The 24,801-nt window shown below is 32.7% G+C and overlaps 2 pseudogenes; one reads left to right on the top strand and one right to left on the bottom strand.

The window, feature by feature from the left end:
* Window positions 1-5,514: 5,514 nt before the first annotated feature.
* On the bottom strand, window positions 5,515-6,063 carry LOC149260064 (heat shock protein 90-1 pseudogene; annotated as a pseudogene).
* A 5,247-nt stretch (window positions 6,064-11,310) lies between these two features.
* LOC149260065 (universal stress protein PHOS32 pseudogene) lies at window positions 11,311-11,929 on the top strand (annotated as a pseudogene).
* Window positions 11,930-24,801: the final 12,872 nt, after the last annotated feature.

Here is a 24,801-nt window from a genome sequence, read left to right on the forward strand (position 1 = left end):
GGTAGTTGAGATTGGTTAGTGTTGTATGACTAACCAATAGAACTTATATGCATTAATTGAATTGGATTTAAGATTATTACAATTCATAAACAAGTGATGGTTTGATTGGATTCACATGCCTGGAATGTGTGTATGATGATTCTTGCTCTCTCTGTGCTATAGTTCCGGTTGTTTATGAGAAGAGTTCTTGATTTTATTCACCCATAGTATATGCTTATGTCTTAATAGATTTAATGACGTTTCCCCTCTAATTATTTGAGATTCACTAGCATGGTATGAGTTTTATGTTAATCATTACTTGTTGTGAGATAAAAGTCATTTGAGCCTCAATTTAGTGATGGTTGAATTTATCTCTACTATGGGAATGATAGATTTCTTATGTATGTTGCATTCCAGTGTGAGGTTAATTGTAGAAGCATGTTCAGTGGGTAACATTTCTAGGACCGATTCATGGTAGAATTACATGTGACAATTATTCATAAATAGACTACCTATGTTAATGCAGTTACCAGTAAACCCTAACTACCTTCCCCAACTACAGATGCTTCCAAAGGAAAAGGAAGCAAGGAGAAGGAAGAAGACCGTGCTATAGGGACAAACAGAGATGGAAACAAAAAGAATCGCTAAGTCTAGTGATGACCAGATATCGCACGCTTTGAGTGCCAGAATCTTGCAGAAGACGCTGAGTCTGGTGATGACCAGATAGCGCTTGAAGTGCACGTGAGTATTCCTTTGGCCATGTTTAAGGAGTTGGAAAATGATAACTAAAGTGTGTTGATGTTAATGATTTTCGTAATGTCTCCTTGAAGTCATTATTCTAAAATGGTCACATAGTAGTGTTAAGATAGTTGTTGCATCTAACATCAAGTGGTAACTTTGGTGCATGTATGACACTCAGGGGATCATGCTTCTAATTGCATAAGTAGAGGAATTGCTTCCGATAAGGGTAGTTTAATTAGTTAGTTATGCATGTTGAACCAAGGGTTGGTCAGAACACCTTGATTATGCTTAATTATATTATGATGCATGGCCAATGCTAGCCATAGTAAACGTAAGATAATACTCCATTAAGGACGGTGTGGATTACGACAATAGACTATGGGAAATTTGAAATGTTTAGATTGTTGACTCAACTATTGTTGACATTTATACATTAATGAATATTTGCATATGTTTTTATACATGACAATATTGTATGCATGATAATTTTTGGAAATTGAATACTTGTTAACTGGTGCATATTTATAACTAATGTTACTGATGGGATTAAGTAGTGGTATCTTAATGGCAACAAGAAAAATCATCACCTAAATTGTTGCAATGTGAATTGCAATCATAAATGAGAAATTATAATGGTATATGATATGCATGATTATGTTATTTGGAAAATCAGAATGCATACAATATGTATGATAGATATGTTTCCCATCAATCTAGATGTTGTGGACCCATGATGAGGGTTAAGTTTAAATGCATGGTGTAAATGCATATTTATTTTGTCAATGATAATGTTCATATGGTTCATTATGTAAATTACTTTGGGAAAGAGTAATAAAAGGGAAATTTAACATGCCAGACAGTTGCAAATAGTTGGGAAAGGCTAGAATGCCTTGGGTTGATGGCAGTTACCTACCTGGAGGGGTTGATGGTACTTGTCTGCTCGGATTTAATGCCTTGGGTTGATGGTAGTTACCTTCCCAGAGGGGTTGATGGCAGTTGTTTGCCCGGATTTAATGCCTTGGGTTGATGGCAGTTACTTACCCGGAGGGGTTGATGGTACTTGTCTGCTCGGATTGAATGCCTTGGGTTGATGGTAGTTACCAGCCCGGAGGGGTTGATGGTAGTTGTCTACCTGGATTTCCTCTCCCTAGAGATCAATTATCTCAATAAGCGAAAAGAGTTTGCCAAGATGGTGAAGAGGGTAAAAAGCGTGAGGCAACTCTGTTGATTTGGAACCTATTGGAGGAGGCCCAAAATTCCTCATAGACAGGACCCTGTCAGAGGAATAGGCACAACACTGCCAAAAGGAATCCTATGTTGGACCCTGTGTGGTCATTGGAATTCTTGAGCTGGTTGGCTAGTGGAATTCCATGTTAGAATTGGTAAGGTATCTATCAAAGAAACTATTTGGATGTGAAAATGACTCGATTTGGTTGTGGAAACCAATTCCCATGGGTTGGGAATTCCTTAGCCTATTGTGGTTCTCATAGCTAAAGAAATTAACTAATCATCTATATGTTATGTTAAAAATGAATTCTATATATAGTTGTGTAAAATATGTCATGCACATTTAACATAAAATGAGCTTAGTGATCAATCAGGAGTTATTGGAAATTTTAATTCCTCTATTGTATTACTAATCTTGTGAACATCTTAGTAAGGGATAAGACAATTTTCACTTGATGCAATGATTGATTGTTTTGATAATTAGAGAGCTAGGTGCTCTTTTGGTACCTTTAGAGGTACTTTGTGGATGTCTTTAGTGAGAATTAATTCAGTGTGCACGTGGAGCAGTGATTTATCATTTGATGATTAGTGTCAGTGCTCTTTAAGTACTTCTAAGAGTACTGTGATTTAAATATCATCTAACATTGCACAATTGATTGATAGTTAAAGGTATCTTCATTTGACTCAGAATATTGTGACTAATGCAATTGAATTTGTTAGTCATACATTACAATATTAGTTACCATGGATGATTGATGGGTTGTTCAACCACTATTAAACTGCTTACATGAAAGTGCTCGTGATTTTCAAGAGTAGATGGTAAGTAATGGTAAGTTGCCATAGAGATTTGTTTTTGTATATTATGAATTTAAATAAGGGCCAAGTGATGGAAACTAGAACTTGCATATTTTTGTAGTTATGAATGCTTATGACTATTGATCTTTCTTATGTTATAACATTACTATTTTCTTTATTGTCATTTCTTGGAATGAAATCTTTGATATTAAGCAGGAAGGATCACTTTTTGTGTGGTTTAAATGGTTATATTAGGAGTAAAATCTAAAGTTCTAGCGAGAGATGAACACTGAGGATGGTGTTCTTGTTAAGGGGGGGAGTATGTAATATCCCTATTGTAAATAACCCTATGTAAAAGTAATTTTAAAATTACGAATCAGTTATAAAACTGATTCTTGATATTTGTATAGCTGATTGGGGGAAAATCAAGAAAGGAGATTGTTGAGTCTTGAAAATGTCATTCATTTGCATTATAATTTCACTATTATGTCCATTATATCACCTCCATTTCACATCCATTTCACTACTATGTCACCACATTCATCCCACTTTCATTATCATTGGGTCACCTTTATGTTTTTCCAATATTTATTATTTCTAAGCCTTTTAAGTGAATTTGTGGTTAAACATTAGAAAATAATGTGCATATGCTTATACCTAACAAATGGGTTGAGATTGTTGACATGTGTACGTTGAAAGGACGCTTCTAGAAGACCCTTATGTGGCACTCTAAGGCCAAATTCGAATTTGGTTGGAAAGAATCATGGGATCATGAGGATATGTGTCACATCTCCTAATTGTATTGTAACTCTAAGAAGACATGTGTCTTATCAGTTCCTATTCTGATTAGGACTCTAGAGGTAGAGGGAGAGATTCATGGATTCTCATTAATGAGATGGCTCTCATCTTTTTGTATAAATAGGAGATCTCTCTCCTTCATTTGTTAGTCTTCCCTTTTAGTCTTTTCTTAGTCCTTTTAGCTTGTTAGTCCCATGGCTTTTGAAAGCTTTTGTACTTTGTACTTTTGAAGAAATTGAATAAAGCTTTGATGTTCTCAACATGGAAGGAGATGTGAAGTAGATGTCATGGAGCATATTAGGATGTAAGTAGAGTAGATTTCATTTTGTAAATATTGCTTTGTAGAATGTAAGGTAGATTAGATTTTTCATTCATGCAATTTTAATTCATGCAAGTGTGTTTAATTTTGCTTTGATTTCATGACTAATGGCATATGTGATCATCTTGTCTATGTTGCTGACCTTTATTTTTCTAGTTTGATTTTCATTAATATCATTTCTTTAACTTGCACTTTACTTTCTGCTCTTAGATATCAAGTTGTTCATCTATTGATGGTTCTTTTTCCATAATCAAATAACTTTATTGGAGCCAAAATATCACTTAGTACAACTTGGTTTAGTTTGCTTTAAGACTCACATTGCTGACTTGTTCATAACTGTTATCACATGATAAATCTAGCTGAAAGGAAAAAAGGTTAAGAAAAGGTTAAAGTAGTGTGATTTGTCTCCTTTATGTAGTGTCACTTAGATTTCATATTGCTTAGATTAAGTTTTCATTTTCATTTTAATCAGCAACAGAGATACTGGGCCGATGTCATTAGTCCTTTATTTGATGTCTTTATTTTCCTTTAAGCATTTGATTTCATAGGTAGTAGGGGGCCCCTGCCTTGTATAGTTGTCACTTTAATTTCTTGTATTTCGTTTTCTGATTTTCATATATATTAATGTACAGTTTGAATTACTGCATTTTATTTTCTTTTTAACATGTATATTATTGTACATAAATTCCTTTCAAGTTGATTGTAGATTAGTGATGCACATAGCCTTTTAATGAACTAATGACGTGATAGAATCATCTTGTCCTTTTGCTGAAGCAGCAAGGATACTGGGTCTCATAGTCATTCTCTCATTATTTGATTATTGCAATTTATTTTGATTGAACTAGTTGTATATTTACACTTTTGTTTAAATACTAACTCCATCAATAACATGTTTTAAGTTCTTTTGAAGTGCTAAGTTTTGGAAGCTACCATTAAGGACATAGGCCTTGTCTTGAATTCTTTATCCATACTTGTCCTTTAAAAGTATTCTTAAGACCTTAGAAAACCAACAAGAACAAAACCCAAAAAACAACATAAACTATAAAACAATGAAGTAAGAGAAAGGTTAACTAAGCACATATAGTGCACCACACTTCATCAGTTTACGATACCGGGATTGATAACTTATGTAGAGCAATTTAAGACATTAAATTGACTAGACATTTTGGCGCCGTTGCCGGGGAAGTGTAATTAGGAGACCTTATTTCTTACATCTGAAAAAAATTATTAACAATTCTTGAGTATGCTCTCCTCCTGCACTTTGTATGATCTGGAGGATCAGAAAAAGAGTTGTTAAGAAAAAATAGGAGACAAAATAAATTTCATCACTTCAATTGATTCAAGAAAAAAAAAAAAAAGAGAAAAAAAAAAAAGGAGAAGAGAAAAAATAAACTTCATTTCATTTCCATTTTCACTCCATGCCATCCATTTCATCAATAAAAGTTATTTCCCCATGATCATTTCCATCAAGATTGCCTAACTATCTCTATTTAGCTAAGAAGTTGCTGTGACACTGGTTTCCGCAGCTGATACCTATTTCCACAGCTGATACCGGTTTTCGCAGCCACCACTCTGTTTTTCACATTTACAGTCAAGAAGTTAGTGCAATAAAATGAAAATGCAGGAATGACTAAGCAATATAAAAATTCACAATTTTAGAGAAAAAAACAATCTATGGCTATCTCCATTCCTAGGTATTCGGGAATAAGCTCCTCACAGTTGTTCATTATGAAAACCCTTCTCACATAAAGCTTAATATTGTTGAGCTTCTTCTTTGTATCAAAGAGATCGAATGGAGCCCTCTTCGGAACAAAGAGAATAGCCTTGAACTCCAATTGACCCTCTACAGAGAAATGCTTCACTGCCAAGTGATCCTCCCAATCATTGGTGAGACTCTTATAGAACGATGCATACTCTTCCTTTGTAATCTCCTCTGGCTTTCTCATCCAGATGGGCTTTTGCTTGTTGACGAGACTCCATTCATGCGACACTTCCTTTACCTTCTTTTTCTTCTTATCTTTCTCCTTTTCCTCCTCCACTTCCTGGATATCCCCTTCATCTTCCTTCTTCTCCTCTGTCTCCTCTTCATCGTCAATGACCTCCTTCTCGGTGGTCTTCTCAGTCCACAAATAAATGGGGTAGCTAATGAACTCGGAATGCTTCTTGATCAAAACCTTCAGCCGTCTCTCCTCCAAGTATTCCATATAAAAAAATTTCAAAATCAATTTCACAGCCGAATGCAGAACTGTTAACTCAGGAAAAATGCGTAAACACAGGAAAAACGTCAAACTTCAAACGTTCGATTTGCCCAAATGGAGACGAATTTCAAAAAAATAAAACATGGGTTGTTTTTCTAGGTGGGTTAATTAGATAACCCAGAAACCGTTTGAGGAAATTCGTGGCGGTCTGGGAGAAATCTTCGGTTCTTTGGAGCCTCTTTTTTGCCGCCGCGTGAAGAAAAACGTGAGTTAATTAACTGATAGTTTGATGTGTGATTGAATTCGGCGTGCCTGAAGAAGGGGAATTCAAATTTGGTTCTATGCTGCCACCTCTACCCCATTGCAATTCATTAAGACCCGTTAAACAGTAGTTTCAATCCAACACGGCTCTACATATGATCATTTCCACAGCCAAGTGTACGTAGCCACCCGACGCTTACGGATTTGGCCGTTGATTCATCTACTCATATCTCCATTTTCCGCATGCATAAAATCATTGCTGTGTTGTTCTCTACTCTCTCATACCACCGTTTCCATTCTCGTTTTCATACACCACTCTCGTTTTTACTGTAAATCTCTCTCTTTTCTTTTTCCTCACCTCTCTGTGCAAAACCCCGATCACAAGTTCTGCACCATACCGTTTATCTACTCTGTTACAACCGTAATTCCCCTGTTTTTTCCGTGAGCATTCTCCTCAAGCGTCCATATACCACTGTCAGAGCTTCAAGTAAAACTGAGAGCTGAAAATGGGGAAATTGTTAAGAGCAGAACCGGAGGGTTTGAAATTTTTAGAGGGTTAACCACAGACAAAGGAATGGTTGAAGTTCATCCAAAAATTTAAAGGGTACAATAAAGAGGTGACAAAGGCATTTTCCCGGTCATTTAATGGAAATACCGTGGAGGTAGGAGACCAGCAGTTCACCATAACAAAGAGCACCTCGGCCATAACAACCGGTTTGCCTCAAAAAGGGTGGTTCCTTTGCTATTTCCATGGAAAAGACTATATGGAAGATCAATTTGTTACAGCCTTCACTCCTCCACATTTTTTTTTCTCTTCCACGCACACAGCCACTCCATTTCACAGCACTTTCTACACTCTGCACTTTCCGCAGCCAATACATCGTTTCCGCAGCTCATACAACGTTTCCGCAGCCAATCCCAGATTCCGCAGCTGTTTTGTTAAACTCTAGGTTGCAGGTGTCCTCAAGCAAAACAAGTCACATGGGTAGCTAGGGAAATGTCAGTACATGGATGGTGTCCTATTCATTCGATCAAATTTCATGAAAAAGGCCCCGGTCAAAGGGAAGTCAAATTGTGTGTTATCACAAAGTCGCCACACTGAGTCGCCACACTAAGTCGCTGCATGTCAAGAAAAAAATAATAATTTTGAATCAATGAAATGAACAAGTTATTTTCTCACTTTTCTGAAGGTATTGATTAATTTTGGACTGATAATGAAAGATGAATGGCTAACTTTTTATTCAAGATTTTTAGCTACAGAGCTGTTCCCCAATTCCGCAGCCAGAAAAACCTCATTGTTCAAATCAGCCTATCTTTCTCATACAAAATCAGATTTTGATGATTTAAGTACCATTGGAAAGATCTCAACAAGATCTATACAATGAGAAATATATCATTAGAGTTTGAAATGGAAAATAATGAAATAAATTGTTGAAAAGAAGCAACTTCAACTTGAGGCACTAATTTCAAAGCAGGTATAAATTCTTTTGATTTTTCCTTTGAGAACTTGTTTCATTAATACAAATTCTTAGTTTTGTATGTAAATATCATAACTAGAGAGATTGATCACCTCTCCTTTGATAATCTTACATTCCATTGCAGAAGAAGTATTAGTTTTTTTGCAAGTTTCAGGAGGAAGGACAAATGACTACAAGAGAATGGTGTCTCTCTAAGAGACCAATTTGTTTCATAAGAGGATGATCAGCAACAAAGAGGAAATATGCTGATGCAAATTCAAATCCAAATACTTGAAAAACTTTCAGATACTATTGTCTCCATCACATCCATACTTCATAATAAACCATTCACCTCATTCCACTCCATAATTTTCACTTACATTCACATACACTTTCCATCTCTTTTTGTCCATTAATAACCCACAAATAAAAGAAAGAGGCTCATTCACATGCTTATTGCCATTGCCATTTCTGTTCTCCATTGCCATCTTCCATTTTCACTTTCCATTCCTTGTCATTTTCATTCCGCAAATAAGCCTTGCTTCAATGCAAATTATTGAGTCCATAGTCCTTTGAGTCTAAGTTCTTTGTAAAAACACCTTGAGGCTTGCATGCCTTAATGGCAAGTCCTCATGCTGACAAACAATGGGAATACATTAATGTCCCTTGTTCGTTAGATCTTCTAGGTGACTCGACATCAGCAAATTCATTCGTACCTAGCAAGATGTGTTTTGGCATCTTGACTCTCATTGTCATCAATGGTGAGAGTTCTCGTGTTGACTAGTGGCATCCATTAATGGCCACTAAGCCAACAATTTCCTACTATGTTCAACATCAGAACATATTTTCACATAGTAGGAATTGTGCCAATGAGTTTTGAAGACATGAAGACTATTATTTTCAGCATTTTGGAGCAGATTCAGCAAGTTTTAGTAGAAGCAATAAAAAGTCATCTTATCTCTCTATCCATGACTCCTCTTGATCAGCCACTTGAAGAAGAAAATGATTAGAAGTTTTCAGCCACCACACATACAACTCATCCATTCCAAAGGGTAAGTGAAGGTACGGAATTTTCTAACTTTTAACCATAGAATTCCATAAAAAGCTAGAATGATAATTGTTGGAAAAACATTTCTCTTCCTCATTTCATAAAATTGCCAATACCATCAGTTGGGGGGGGGGGAATACATTCATATTCATATCTTGCCATGTCCATATCATATTCAAGAGCTCACATACTTCCAACATATATTAATTATTACATTGCTATTATGAGCATACAATGGCTTTTGAAAAAGTGCTTACAGGATAAATTGGATACAAACAAAATCATGGTTGTCACACAAGAACCAACCATCATGTAATCCAATAAAGATATACTTTGCAACAATAATCAAAATATCATTATGAAAAGTTCAAATATCAAAGTAGAAGGCAACAACAAAGAAAAAAAATGGTTGTAACACAAGAACCAACCATGTTGCAATTCAAGTGAAACACTTTGCAGAAATATGAAGTTATCAAATGATATCATGCAAAGTTAAGCCAAAGCTCAAGGATCAAAAGAGTTAATGTAATATATATTGCATGAGGACATGCAATAGCTTCAGTTGGGGGGTATGTTGAGTCTTGAAAATGTCATTCATTTGCATTATAATTTCACTATTATGTCCATTATATCACCTCCATTTCACCTCCATTTCACTACTATGTCACCACATTCATCCCACTTTCATTATCATTGGGCCACCTTTATGTTTTTCCAATATTTATTATTTCTAAGCCTTTTAAGTGAATTTGTCGTTAAACATTAGAAAATAATATGCATATGCTTATACCTAACAAATGGGTTGAGATTGTTGACATGTGTAGGTTGAAATGAGGCTTCTAGAAGACCCTTATGTGGCACTCTAAGGCCAAATTCGAATTTGGTTGGAAAGAATCATGGGATCATGAGGATATGTGTCACATCTCCTAATTGTATTGTAACTCTAAGAAGACATGTGTCTTATCAGTTCCTATTCTGATTAGGACTCTAGAGGTAGAGGGAGAGATTCATGGATTCTCATTAATGAGATGGCTCTCATCTTTTTGTATAAATATGAGATCTCTCTCCTTCATTTGTTAGTCTTCCCTTTTAGTCTTTTCTTAGTCCTTTTAGCTTGTTAGTCCCATGGCTTTTGAAAGCTTTTGTACTTTGTACTTTTGAAGAAATTGAATAAAGCTTTGATGTTCTCAACATGGAAGGAGATGTGAAGTAGATGTCATGGAGCATATTAGGATGTAAGTAGAGTAGATTTCATTTTGTAAATATTGCTTTGTAGAATGTAAGGTAGATTAGATTTTTCATTCATGCAATTTTAATTCATGCAAGTGTGTTTAATTTTGATTTGATTTCATGACTAATGGCATATGTGATCATCTTGTCTATGTTGCTGACCTTTATTTTTCTAGTTTGATTTTCATTAGTATCATTTCTTTAACTTGCACTTTACTTTCTGCTCTTAGATATCAAGTTGTTCATCTATTGATGGTTCTTTTTCCATAATCAAATAACTTTATTGGAGCCAAAATATCACTTAGTATAGCTTGGTTTAGTTTTCTTTAAGACTCACATTGCTGACTTGTTCATAACTGTTATCACATGATAAATCTAGCTGAAAGGCAAAAAGGTTAAGAAAAGGTTAAAGTAGTGTGATTTGTCTCCTTTATGTAGTGTCACTTAGATTTCATATTGCTTAGATTAAGTTTTCATTTTCATTTTAATCAGCAGCAGAGATACTGGGCTGATGTCATTAGTCCTTTATTTCATGTCTTTATTTTCCTTTAAATATTTGATTTCATAGGTAGTAGGGGGCCCCTGCCTTGTATAGTTGTCACTTTAATTTCTTGTATTTCGTTTTTTGATTTTCATGTATATTAATGTACAGTTTGAATTACTGCATTTTATTTTCTTTTTAACATGTATATTATTGTACATAAATTGCTTTCAAGTTGATTGTAAATTAGTGATGCACATAGCCTTTTAATGAACTAATGACGTGATAGAATCATCTTGTCCTTTTGTTGAAGCAGCAAGGATACTGGGTCTCATAGTCATTCTCTCATTATTTGATTATTGCATTTTATTTTGATTGAACTAGTTGTATATTTACACTTTTGTTTAAATACTAACTCCATCAATAACATGTTTTAAGTTATTTTGAAGTGCTAAGTTTTGGAAGCTACCATTAAGGACATAGGCCTTGTCTTGAAATCTTTATCCATACTTGTCCTTTAAAAGTATTCTTAAGACCTTAGAAAACCAACAAGAACAAAACCCCAAAAACAACATAAACTATAAAACAATGAAGTAAGAGAAAGGTTAACTAAGCACATATAGTGCACCACACTTCATCAGTTTACGATACCCGAATTGATAATTTATGTAGAACAATTTAAGACATTAAATTGACTAGACAGAGATCTCGGTAAAAGGAAAATGCATGGCTGTCGATTCCATTTTTTTTTGAAAAGCTGAAATTATCCTTTCACAATGCTTTTATCGTCTTCCTTGAAACAACAACAACATCATCAGCAGGGCGCTGATCGAAAGATCGCTATAGTAGTGAATCTGAGTGACGAGAGTGCCTTTGCAGTGAAAAGGGTCGTGTTTAATTACCTCCGCCCAGGTGATAATGTGATCCTTCTCCATGTTAGGCCGACTAGTGTTCTTTACGGGGCCGATTGGGGTTCTATCAGTTTATCCGTCGAGGACAAAAACAATGAGGAGTCCTAGCAGAAGCTTGAGGACCATTTTGTTGCCTTCACATTGACTAAGGCCTTCGACCTTGCCCAACCTCTAGTCGATGCTCACATACCCTTCAAGATCCACATCGTGAAAGACCACGATATGAAAGAGAGGCTCTACCAAGAGGTTGAAACGCTTAGCCTCAGTGCTGTTATCATGGGAAGTTGGGGTTTTGGGGCCTCCGGGTAAACCTACAAGAGTCGCCTTGGCAGCATCATTGATTACTTTGTACATCACTACGTCTGCCCCGTTGTAGTCGTCAGATATCTGGACGATAAAGAAGAAGGAGGATTGATGATCTTGACCAAGTTCTTGACAAGATTTCATAGTAAAACCCATTCCAAAGATCGATGACGAGACTTAGTCATAGGTCGCATTTCCTTCACTCTTGGATGCTCAATCCCATGAAACTTGCACAATGTATCTCTCTAATGGCAGCCTAGATTTGCATGCCTTCTAATCGAGAGATGACTCAAAATTGCTGCCAACTAATGCTCTCTGATTAAATGTTGCAACATAATGGAGAACTTGGAAATCAGGTTTTCCAGAGATCAAGCTTTCCTGAGCACTTGAATGTGGACACAGATGTAAAGTTGGTTCGGAATGCTTTTCCACAGTGAGCATGAACTCGCAAAGCCACTATAGATCTAGTGATCCTCTACTCAGCAGAATAGAGTCAACAGAATCCGCTTTATGTTCAAATGCCGCTGCTACTCAAACCCTTGTTGGGTTCTTCTCTTGGCTTCTCCAAAATGATTTCAGTGTCTCTGGCGGGTTTAGCTTCTAGAGCAATGGCGATGGAGGCAAGGAGCCTGCCATGAATAAGATAAGTATCTTGCTCATTTTCTTGAAAGGAAAATATAAGTATGTTTTATTTGGGCATCTTTTTGAAATATTTCTTACCAAATATAGATAATATATGCATAGTAGTATGCAAAGAAGAATGTGAAAAATGTGTGGACCAAAAAGAAGAGAGTATGTAGTTTTTTATTATAAATAAAATATGTAGTTTTTCTCTTAGAAAGATTACATGTGAATCTTGTATGTTAAATGCCAAGTCACTTGTCATTTTCATGAAAGTGGATATATGCTTAAATACTTTATGATACTAGTTAATTTTGAAGTTTCTTGTGAAATAATTATGCATTGCATGCATGATAGAAATTGCTAATGATGTGCTTCTAGGCACATAGATAATCATTCTAACTTTCCTGAAGAAAAACGTATGTTTTATATACACATAAATATTGTTCTTTTTAGAAAAAGAGTGCATTCTGCATGCATGAAAATACTGACTTTATGCGAGATTTCTTGAAAACAAAGATAGAGATTCTTTTCTTAAAAGACACATATGAATAATGTTCATCCAAGAACAAGAATCCATACTTGTTTATTGAGAAGATTATGTGCATTGAAGTAAAAATAATTGTGTTAGGAAAAACACATGTTGCATGCACATAAGGGTAGCTATGGTGACATTGGAAATATGATTTGGTGTGTACGTAGAGAAAGTATTATGTTGACTCTCTTGAAAACAATAATCGATGTTAACTTCCTTAGAAATATTAATCTCTTGAAAAGATTGTCTTGCTAGATAAGTTGGATATTGTTTCTTGATTTTTAAGCATAAAGATGGGTATCCATAATAATTTCTTGGAAGGGAAGCATGAGAAACTTACATATAAGAAGATAGAGAAACGGGGTTATAATGACCTCCTTAAATAAAGAAGTATGTAACTATTTACATGAAATGATGGTAGAATACCAGAGAAGGGAATAGAAGGGTTATTATGATAAGCTATTGGATGCAAAAGGTATAGTCAATATGCTATAGAGATGAACTCTTTGTATGGATTGAAGAACTATTGAGTCATTTTCTTTAGGAAAATGATATGTGATTGCTTTTATGCTAACATAGCTATTATCTTAGTTTCTTGTTGAACGGGATGTGTATACACACGAGATTTGTGTAGGCTTTCATTAGAAAGGATATATATTCACATGCGGGAAAAGACTATAGGTTGTGTGAGATTGCTTTATATATTTGCATGCATCAAAAGTAATAGCTAAAGGACTAGATATTTTGATAAAGTTTACCTAAATTTTCATGTAAGAAGATTATAACTGATGTTTTAGTTAGTCCCTTCAAAGGAATGCCTTAGTGTTTTGTCCTCTAAGAATATGTTCTTATGTGAAGGGAAATGCTAGTTAATATGATTATTTATAAATGTAATCATGATGTCAATGTTGATAATGATAACATGGGCAAGTAAATTTGGATTACTTGTGCAAGGCATAGATTATATTTAACGTTGTGGCATGAAAAGGATTAATGGTCCTTGCAGATGTGTACGAGTTGTGGCATCGTACATTGCTAGAACAATCATGCCACGATGAATGTTGCATGTGGCGGTATGTAAGTAAAGGGTTTCATGGAAAATGTATTAGATTTTAGCTAGTTATGTGACAACTTAATGATAATTCATTGTAATAATTTTATAACAATGGTTAGGGGATGGAATCCCTTATAAGCCTTTGAGTGAGGGGTGAAAACCCTCACGAGCGTTTAATAATAATATTAAACGTTTGCTAGTTTTCACCCTATGGGGTCTCCAGGATATATCCGTGTTCAATGATGTGATTACCTATTGTGTTAGTTTGATGATGTTGAATCCTTGATGATGATGATTCTTTATTTGATGTGATAATCATAATTTCCATGTAAATGATTAATTAATATGGTTAAGGAAATCATGAAATGGAGGCAAGGTTCATGAGACAATTTATGTTATTACACTACAGTGGTGATTGTCAATGGTTATGAAACTTACTGTTCTCTATTGCAATTCACTTTATGTACTAATGAACATTATATCTAATGGTTAACAAGGAATGTGGAGTTGTGAGTTGGATAATTACTTGTGGTAATTTGTATAAAAAATCTAACTCCGTGCTTTTACATGTGTGGTTACCGAGATATGTTATAGTTTTTTTTTAATAATTGTATTACTTATGGTTTTAGTTTTTTTTTAATAATTGTATTATTAAAATTGCATAATTTTAATGTTATAAGTGAGTTGAATTTATTTATAAATAATAATAGTAATAAATAAATAAATAAAAACATTTTAAAAATCATCAAATTAAAATTTCACTAAATAAGAGAACATGCTTTTAAATTATATTTATTTATAACTAAAAATATATTTAAAACAATTTAAAATCACAATTTATAATTTTCTATTTTTTAGTTTTAGTTTTTTCTTTAATAATTGTATTATTAAATTTACATAATTTTAATGTTATAAGTGAGATGAATTTATTTATAAATAATAATAGTAATAAATAGATAAATAAAAACATTTTAGAAAACATAAAATTGCAATTTCACTAAATAAGAGAACCTATTTTTAAATTATATTTATTTATCATAAAAAATATATTTAAAACAATATAAAATCACAATTTATGGACAAGCAAGCGTACTTGGGATAATCAGCTAGGGAGAAAGAAAAAATACTATATTGAAGAGTTTGATCCCACTCATAATCATCAACAAAAAGTGTAGATAAGGGTCAATATTTCTTGGAGAGCCAAAATCCTTATTGCTCAGCTAATGAATAATTCTCATCAACTTTTTTGTGAAATACAGAGATGGAAAAGGCCAAAAGAATGTGGAAGGAAAGAGTATGCATTTTTTTCTCTTTACAAAAAGTGGAAGAAAAAACCATTTCATTTTAGAATGTGGGGCATTCAAGGACAATAAAGAAAGTTATGCAGATATTCTCACAGTGAGCTCTTGAGGTAATCTATTGAGCAAGGGCTTTGTCTAGAAGTTGTGAGCCTTTATTGTGAGGAATTACAGGAAAATAGGCGAATACAAGATCCATATTGAGAAGCAATATGTCCCATAAGTTATCATTAGCCTTGTGGACATTAAAAAATTCTTTATTTCTTTCTTTCTCACCTTTCCAGAAGTACTTACAATTGTCTTTGTACCACTCGTGCGGGTACCACTATAACAAGTGACCTTGTAACTTAAAATGAGTGACCATGTAACTTAATTGTAGTTAAGAAGTATTTATGTCAAGGATAGTCGTTCTTAAACAAAGAAAATACTCAATAACTTCTTAGGTTGAACATGATTTAAGGTGGGACTTTATCATAATTAATTAAGGAAATTTTGTGTTGGAGTTATCCTAAGAATTCCCAAAGCCTAGATTTCTATACGAACTTGACCAAAAAATTAGATTTTTTTGTTGTACAAAAAAAATAGTTAAATCAAATTTAATTTAAGGTGTCTATTCCCAGGGAAGCATTATATCATAGTTATCATGGATTTTGAACATGAAGCTCCATAAGCACATCCTAAAAATGAATATATTTAGTTTTTATTTATTATATATAAATAAATATTCGACACATTACATGAATTATAATCAACCTATGTAAAACCCTTGTACTTTTCCTAGTTCCAAGATGAAGACAAGGCCACATACCTAGCATTACCTGCTTAATTACTGAATTTTGAAAGATAATAAGAGTTACTTAGTAGCTACTCTTAGTTTAAATATAGTTAATTTTTTGTTACAAGTGTGTGATATGTTAATAATTTGTTATTTATGTTTATTTTAAAACTTGAATGGGGAAATATTTTAAAACATTAAATACTTTTTTCTATAATTTCGTAAACAAAAGTCGAAAAGAAAATCTTACCCAACAATCAATTAACCATTCCATCTAATCACCCAAAATAATCCAATTTGACAATGGCACTATCTCAAATATATAATTTTAATTAATAATAGTTATTTTAAAATATATTAAAATTAATAGAAAAAAAAAAATTTGAGAAAATTAATACATTTATAATAATAAGATGAATTATATATATATTGGTAGGTAAGCACCCAGGGGGATTTGAACCAGTGACCTATCACAAGGAGTGCCTTAACAGTGCACCCATTCACTGTCAAACCAAAGCCCCATGTGACTTTATATATATATATATAAATTCATAATAATTTATTATATATTTATAAATATATATTTTATTTAAATTCAAAAATATGTATATTATTTATAATATAAATTCATTTTAATTTGGAATTTATTATATTATTTAAATAAGTATATAATAAATTTTCAAATTATAAATATTCTAAATATTTTCATTTTAATTTGGAAATTCAGAAATATGTAAATATTAACCCAAAAAAAAAATTAAACATTTCCTTTATACTACACCTTAAAAAAGCACTTTAAAACAAATAAATATTTTTTTCTATATAATATTTTTTGGAAAATTTACCTTAAATAATTTTTATTATTAAATTTCTTAAATATAATATTTTAACTACATAGACAGATTCATGAATAAATAGTATTTGTCAAAAATATGTGAATATTAACTTATAAATAATAAAACAAAATAAAAAAAATTCTTTCATTATATAAAAATAGCATATTAATTAATATAACAACTTAACTTTATTTTATTAAATTACAATTTTTTAAATATAATAATATTAATATATATATCAATTTCTTAAAAAACTTATCTATAAATTAAAGTTGTGGAAATCTTTACCTATATAAAATTGTAAATCTCATTACATATATAACTAATAAATACTGAAAAAACTTATAATATTTCTAAACAGAGAAAATAAAATCACAATTCTACTTTAAATACTTTAAACTTGATTGAGTTGTCATGTAGTTTAAATTTAAGTAAAAAATTCCAAATCTGTTTTAAAACTGGAAAACATTTTAAACTTATTTTTAAATTAAATGGAAAACTAAAATTTGTATGATTAATCAATCTTACATTTATTTAAATTAGATTTAAAACATTTTAAACTTATTTTTAAATTAAATGGAAAACTAAAATTTGTATGATTAATCAATCTTACATTTATTTAAATTAGAAAAAAATTAAATTTATTGCTAAATAAAGAAGATAACTAAAATTTATATAATTAATCTAAAACTAAAAAATTTATAATTAATCACTCAACTCAATAACGGTTATTGAATTAAACAAATTACTAAATTTGTGTACTTAAATCAATCAATTCGATTATTTGTCAATAACACATAAGGAAAAAATACTTCTAATAGTTTTTTAAAATATGGTCATAACTTTTCAATGTAATTATGGTCATAACTTTGGAAGGTTCTCATAAAAATATTTTAGTAATTATTACTTTTTGTTTTAGACTATCTTCTTGACATTGTGGTTATAATAATATTTTATTAATCAATTGTTTTTGTTTTGCACAATTTTCATGTGATTGTGGTTAAAATCAATTGTTTTTTGGTTTTAGACAGTCTTCATACCATTGTGGTTATAACTAACAAAACCACATTTATATTAGTAAATGTGGTTGATATTTACGGAAGGCATATAAATTAATATTACTACTATTAATAATTAATAAATCTAATAAAAAATTGTCAATTAATAAATTTAATAAAAAATCATTAAACAAGAATTTAATATAAATATAAATATTCTTAATATAAATATAATTAACTAATTATTATTACTATTTAGTAGTACTATTTTATTAATTAGCTAATTATTATTATTATTTTATATTAACTAATAAATGTTTTATATTAAAAATAATTAATATAAGTAATGTTTCTTTAATAATTTATAGTAATTATTATTAATTAATTAAACTCAAGAATTTATAACCAAATGACTAATATTAAAAATCTTATAAATAGCATTATACCCAACTAATATGAACCCTTAGATTAATAAACCCAAGGATTTATATTATCCCAAGGGATTTATACTAAAAACCCAAGGAAATGATATTAAATCCAAAGATCAATATTATAAACTCAACGTATAAAAACCCTAAGATATATATTATAAACCCTAAATTAATCATGGTTAACCATGATTGATTTTCATATTGAGACAATGTTTTTCACAATGAGACGTTGGACCATGGTTGACCACGATTGATTTTAATATGCAGACAATCTTTGTAACAATGCGATGTTGGAGCATGATTAATTTTCATATTGAGAAAATCTTTATCACAATGTGACATTGGAACGAGGTTGACCATGATTATAAACCTGATGGATTTATATTAAACCCAAAGATTAATATTATAAACCATATGAATAATATATACCCAAGGGAATGATATTATAAATCAAAGGGAATAATAAAACCTAGGGGTAAAAATTGTAAACCTAGGATATATAATCCCTAAGATAAGTATTATAAACCGTAAAATAAACATAGTTGACCATTGTTTAGACAATCCTTGTCACAATGCGATGTTAGACCATGGTTGACCATTCTACACCATGATTGATTTTCATATCAAGACAATTTTTGTTACAATGCGATGTTGGACCATGGTTGACCATGGTTGATTTTCATATTGAGACAAACTTAGTCACAATGTGGCATTCAATCATGGTTGACCATGGTTGGCTATGATTGACCATGGTTGACCATGATTGATATCATAAATCCAACGAAATAATAAACCTAAGGGATTGATCTTATAAACCCAAGGGATTAATATGAAAAACCTAACAGATTATGAACCCAATCAAATAATATTAAACCTAAGTGACAAATATTATAAACCCAAGGTATATAAACCCTAAGATAATTATTAAAATCACTAGAATAAACATCGTTAACAATGGTTGACCATGGTTGATTTTCATATTGAGACAATCCTTAACAAAATGTGATGTTCGACCATGGTTGACAATGCTTAACCATCATTGATTTTCATATCAACACAATCTTTGTGACAATGCAACGTTTGACCATAGTTGACCATGATTGACCATGGATGGCCATGTTTAATTTTATAAAACACGGTTGACCATGGTTGATCAAGGTTTACCATGATTGACCATGGTTAACCATGTTTGACCGTGATTATCATATTGAGACAATCTTTGTCAATGTGACGTAAATTTTAACCCAAGGTATATAAACCTTAAGATAAATATTATAAACCATAAAATAAATATGGTTGACCATAGATGAGCATGGTTGATTTCCATATTGAGATAATCTTTGTCACAATGTGACGCTGGACCATGGTTGACCATGATTGATTTTCATATCGAGACAATTTTTCAAAATGCGATGTTGCACTATGGTTGACCATGGTTGATTTTCATATTGAGACAATCAATATCACAATGTGACATTCGACCATGGTTGACCATGGTTGCCTATGATTGACTATGGCTTACCATGATTGATCTTATAAACCCAAGGGAATAATAAACCCAAGGCATTGGTATTATAAACCCAAGGGAATAATATTAAACCCAAGGGAATAATATTAAATCCAAGGGACAAATATTATAAACCCAAAGTATATAAACCTTAAGATAAATATTATAAACACTAAAATAAACATATTGAGACAATCCTTGTCACAATGCCATGTTGGACAATGATTGCCCATGCTTATCCATAGTTGATCTCCATATCCACACAATATATATGACAATGTGGCCTTCACCTATAGTTGAACATGATTGACCATGGATGACCCTGATTTACAATGGTTGACAAAGACTATCATATTGAGACAATCTTTTTTATAATGCAATGTAAATTATAAACCCAAGTTATATAAACTCTAAGATAAATATATAAACACTGAAATAAACATCATTGACCATGGTTGAGACAATCCTTGTCAAAATGTGACGTTGGACCATGGTTGACCATGCTATGCCGAGATTGATTTTCATATCAAGACAATTTTTTTTACAATGTGATGTTGGACCATGGTTGAACAGGGTTGATTTTTATATTGATATAATCTTAGTCACAAGGTGACATTCGATCATGGTTGACCATGGGTGACCATGACTAATATTATAAACCAAACGGAATAATAAACCCAATGGATTGACCTTATAAACCCAAGGGATTAATATTAAAACCCCAAGGGATTATGAACCCAATGGAATAATATTAAACCTAAGGGACAAATGTTATAAACCAAGGTATATAAACCCTAAGATAAGTATTATAAACACTAAAATAAACATTGTTAACAATGGTTGACCATGGTTGATTTTCATATTACGACAATCCTTGTCAAAATGCGACATTCAACCAAAATTGACCATGCTTAACCATCGTTTATTTTAATATCAACACAATCTTTGTAACAATGCGATGTTCGACTATCATTGACCATGACTGACCATGGATGGCCATGTTTAATTTTATAAAACATGGTTGACCATGGTTGCTCAAGATTGGCCATGATTGACCATGGTTGACCGCGGTTGATGATCATTATCATATTGAGACAAACTTTGTCAATGCAATGTAAATTATGAACACAAGGTATATAAAGCCTAAAATAAATATTATAAAACCTAAAATAAACATGGTTGACCATGGTTGAGCATGGTTGATCTCCATATTGAGATAATCTGTGTCACAATGCAACACTAGACCATGGTTGACCAAGATTGATTTTCATATCGAGACAATATGTCGCAATGAAACATTGCACTATGGTTGACCATGGTTGATTTTCATATTGAGACAATCATTGTCACAATGCAACATTTGACCATGCTTGACCATGGTTGGCTATGATTGACCATGATTGATATTATAAACCTAAGGGAATAATAAACCCAAGGCATTGTTACTATAAACCCAAGGGAATAATAAACCAAAGGGATTAATACTAAAACCCAAAGGGATTATTAACCCAGGGGAATAATATTAAACCTAAGGGACAAATATTATAAATCCAAAGTATAAAAACCTTAAGATAAATATTATAAACACTAAAATAAACATTGTTGACAATGGTTGACCATGGTTGATTTTCATATTGAGACAATCCTTCTCACAATGCGACGTTGGATCATGCTTGACCATGCTTGACCATGGTTGATTTTCAATTCAACACAATCTTTGTGACAATGTGACCTATGACCATAATTGACCATGATTGACCATGGATCACCATGTTTGATTTTAGGAAACATGGTTGACCATGGTTCACCAAGGTCACCGTGATTTACCATGGTTAGCGATGATTATCATATTGAGACAATCTTTGTTATAATGCGGTGTAAATTATAAACCCAAGGTATATAAACTCTAAGTTAAATATTATGAACCCTAAAATAAACACGGTTTACCATAGTTTATTTCCATATTGAGATAATCCTTCTTACAATGTGACGTTGGACCATGGTTGACCATGATTGATTTTCATATCAAGGCAATCTATTGCAATGCGCCATTGGACTATGGTTGACCATGATTGGCTATGATTAACCATGGGCGACCATGATTGATATTATAGACCTTAGGGAATAATAAACCCAAGGGATCGATATTATAAACCCAAGGGAGCAAGAAACCAAAGGGATTAACACTAAAACCCCAAGGAATTATGAACCCAAAGGAATAATATTAAACCCAAGGGACAAATATTATAAACCCAAGGTATATAAACCTTGAGATAAATATTATAAATACTAAGATAAACATGGTTGAAAATGGTTGACCATGGTTGATTTTCATATTTAGATAATCCTTGTCATAAGGTGATGTTAGACCATGGTTGACCATGCTTAACCATGGCTTATTTTCATAGGAACATAATTTTTGTGACAATGTGACATTCAACCATGGTTGGCCATGATTGATAAAAACTTCGTCATAATGCGATGTTGGAGCATGGTTGAGAAAATGATTCATTTTCATATAGATATAATATTTGTCACAATGCAATGTTGGACCATGCTTGACCATGATTGATTTTATAAAACATGATTACCCACTGTTGAGCATGGTTCATTAATATTAGTCCCAAGTGACTAATATTATAAACCCAAGATATCTAAACCCTAAGTTAAATATTATAAACGCTAAAATAAACATGATGACCGTGGTTGAATTTCATATTGAGACAATCCTTTTCACAATGTGACATTGGACCATGCTTGACCATGGTTAAGACAAGCATTGATCATAAACACTAAAATAACATGTAACACCCCTCCCTTGTGTGTTGAACTATTGTAAACCTAAGCTAATGAAAGATAGGTGTGATATTTAATATGGAAAGCAAAAATATTATTAAATAGATTAATAAATAGATCACTTGGAAAAGAGGGACACCAAGAGATGAGATTCTTGCCCAATCCCATTGAGGAATGGGATATGGATAAATCTTTCATGATAAAGCTTCTAGATGTGATTCTAGATAAGCTTGGATGGATTGGAGATAAATATCCATCAAGAAAAACATAAAATATTTGCAGGAGATAAAGGCAAGATTTTATGAGGAAAAGTCTCCCGGGAGATAAAGGCGAGATTTTCCAAAATAGGCCAAGGAAAATGGATACAAAATCCATAAAAGCTGGACGTTGCTAATGGAAACCATATCATGAAATAGGGTATTAAAAACCCATTGCATAGATCAATTGGAGGAGTTTATCCATGGCAAGAACCTTGTCTCGGGGGGAATCAACTCAAGTGTTGCACCCCGACTCAACATAAATATAGAACATAACAATATAACATCTCTCTAGTCATGAAGGGATATGAGTGCTAGCAACACAAAAATATAAGTGTGTCATGCCAAGAGAATGTATGAATGTTTTTATAGTGACTAGAAGAAGCTCATGATGGTGCCTGAAGATGGTGTTATTGATATCATATGTCAAATGTGCTAAAACCGCTCAATATGCCACTCAATAATGAAAGTCATATATATAGTGCTTCGCCAAACAAATCAGTATGGAAACAACTATGATCAAATTTCATATATGAGTGATCAATGGGCGCGGAATTTGACAATGATCACATATATGGCCTCAGAATGTCAATCAGAGGCCCACTACTCTAGAAAATCTCATAACACAAATCCCTATGCAATAAAAAATAAATAAAAAATATGACCCCCATAGCTGGAACTTTGCTAAAGAAACCATGAACATGTAATATGACTATGTAATCTTGCTCTAAATCCCAATATAAGAACATGTGTGAAATCAAAACTCAAATCTGACCTCTAGATATCAAAATATAGGCCTTTTGATTTGAAAGACAATATAAATATGCTCTATAACCTAGAACTTTTACTCAGACATATAAATAGCTTTACTGAGGTACGAATGTGAAAGACGGGACTATGAATGAGCTTTGAATACCATGTACACAAGATCCATCAATAGTATCCCTATCTGGATCGGAGTCAACCTTGATCAAACTGGTCAAAATTGTAACACCAGGACATGTATACTTAGTCTATGCAAGTGCAAAGAGTAACATCTCTCACTAATACAAGAACAAAGTAGGTGTATCGTCCCATTTGGCCATAATAAGGGTTAGACCTGCTTATGGAACTTTTTATCCTCCCCACTAGCTATGCCATGGCCTATCAAACAAGACAACTATGGCTTCCTCTGGAATATACTCTCCTAGGTTTGCAGTTATGGAAGGTTAATGGATAGGCTAATAACTTGTGGGAGGCTAATGTATCAAGTCAAGACTAAAGGATTGGGGGATGGGCCACTGAAGTTGTTGCTACTATGAATAACATGATTCAACTCATCAAGAATAGCTGAGAGCCATAGGGGAGAGCTACACTATATAAACTGGGCTAGTGATCTCTGTTATACATGGTGTCCTACCCGAATGGCACTAGGATTGTCCTCAACATATGATGTAGGATATGTAAAACATATATGTTGTGATTTTGGTACATCTGTGTCCATGCATCTATATCTCTGAGAATATATGTGTGTGTGTGTGGCATATAATATTACTGATGCCATTTTCATATTGTATGATGTCTTGTTAGAATAGCACTAGGAATGTGAGGACTCTTTAAAGATATGTACTAGACTAGCTCTCTAGTGTACAACATGGCTGAATCCAACTCCAAAGAGTAGGTCACACCAATGTAGTGTTATCCTACTATGGCTCACTAACGAATAATGCACGAAATGAGTACAACTAGAATGTGACTCTATAAGATAATATCTTTGTCTAGTACAAGTCCCTCTCACTCAGGAAGAATGAAGGGAAGTGGAGGGCTAAATGTATGACTGGGTAAACATAAGGAAATGATGTTTAAATGGGTAATGAACACGAATTCATGCCTGTCAGTTTAGGATAATACTACGCCAAGTCAGTAGACAATGTCCCTAGTCATCGAAGTGCAATCGTCATCCTGT

This window comes from Pinus tabuliformis, chromosome 6, assembly GCF_031772625.1.
Source record: "Pinus tabuliformis cultivar Carrire ecotype Pingquan chromosome 6, CPIR1, whole genome shotgun sequence".
Classification (NCBI taxonomy): domain Eukaryota; kingdom Viridiplantae; phylum Streptophyta; class Pinopsida; order Pinales; family Pinaceae; genus Pinus; species Pinus tabuliformis.